This window comes from Aplysia californica, unplaced genomic scaffold (assembly GCF_000002075.1).
Source record: "Aplysia californica isolate F4 #8 unplaced genomic scaffold, AplCal3.0 scaffold00418, whole genome shotgun sequence".
Taxonomy (NCBI): Eukaryota; Metazoa; Mollusca; class Gastropoda; order Aplysiida; family Aplysiidae; genus Aplysia; species Aplysia californica.
In genome coordinates, this window is record NW_004797688.1 from 208,282 (window position 1) to 209,920 (window position 1,639).

A 1,639-nucleotide genomic window follows, 5' to 3' on the forward strand; every position below is an offset into this window, starting at 1 on the left:
CCCAACCGTCTCAGTAAAAACCCAGTTAAGGTAAAACAAAAAGAAATAAACAAAACAAAACAAAACATAAAAATAACGTATGTTTTTTTTGGGGGGCCAGCTAAGCACGTAGTTCGCAAATTAGAAAAAAGGGTTTCGTAGTTTAATTTTGTTATTCCTAAAAATTGAAAGTCACTTGGGGACGTTTCAAGTTTTTATTCAGTATACTCATGACTAAAATGATATTGAAAAAAGATCTCTGTCTCGGATCATAGTCCCGTCTATGGCGTAACTGCGGAAGGGGTGGGGATGGGGGCGAACTCGCTGCCTCTAACATTTACTTTACAACTTAAAGCACTGCAGGCTAACAACACAACACAAAAAGTACTAATTCTTTTTCAAAGGAATATAGAAGAGTACCATGATCATCAATATCTGCTCCAGACAGATCTGACTCCGAAAGAAGAAGAAGAAGAAGAAGAAGACAAAGAAGAGTGGTCTTCAGAAGGGCAGTTCTCCACTTCTTAAAGTACATCTCCGTACTTGTGTTTCATGAGGACCTGACCCTGACACCCTGGTTGTTAACATAGAGCTGGTCAAACTATCAAAACCACGTTTCCCCCTACCCCCCAAAACAAACAAACAAACAAACAAACAAACAAAACAAACAAAACAAAAACCCTTAACAAAAACAACAAACAAACCTTTCTCTGAGCCTGCTGTCGAGGTCGGGTTCAATCTTTATTTCATCTATTGCAGCGTGTGTACCGCATTGGGCATGACGTAAATAGAATGTATTTTTTAAAAGAAAATCAAGAGAAAACTACTTCTTTTTCGGCTTATAATGTGAGCATACTGCCAATTCAAAAGCAGTCGAACTGAGTCGGAGCCAATCAGATTTTTCTTCATGGAAAGGCAAAAGCTGTGACATTTTGAGACAATAAGACCCATTAGACTCGCGACCTTTAAAAACAAACGGGTGTGCTTTTTAAGATCTCAGTTGCATTTAGCCAAATTCAATCGAATTGTGCCAAAATGACAGCTTTTGCCATATCCATGAAAGAAAATCTGGTTGGCCTCGACTGAAATCGACAAATCTGATTTGCCGTGTGCACAAGTTATTAGGATGAGCATTCTAGAAGACACACACAGTAATTACAAGTAGTAATCTGGAAAGATAAAATAAAGTAAGATAAGATAAGATAAGATAAGATAAAATAGATAACATAAGATAAGATAATACTCTATTATCCCCTAAAGACATTTTTCTTGGCTGTACAGGACCGTAAAAACACATGCTGGTATGCATAGAAATCAAATTATATATATTACTCTCACTAACGTTCAATACGTTTCAACTGAACAATAGCCCTCTCAGGAAAAACCTTTGGAGGCTGATCGTTCTTTACCCAAGCCCCCAGCCAGTACCACGAGACAGATGTGAAAATAAAACCCCCAAGAGGGAAAGGAGAAAAGGAAAACCAAATAGAGCATTCGTCGGGACGTGAGTGTACAGACTAGGGGAGAGGGGAACGACTCTTCCTGAGGATCGCAGGATCGTGACGACTAGTTAGATCTTCTTCTTCTTCTTCTTTCTTCTTCTTCCTTCTTCTCCTTCTCCTCCTCCTCCTCCTCCCCCTCCCTCTCCCTCTCCCTCTCC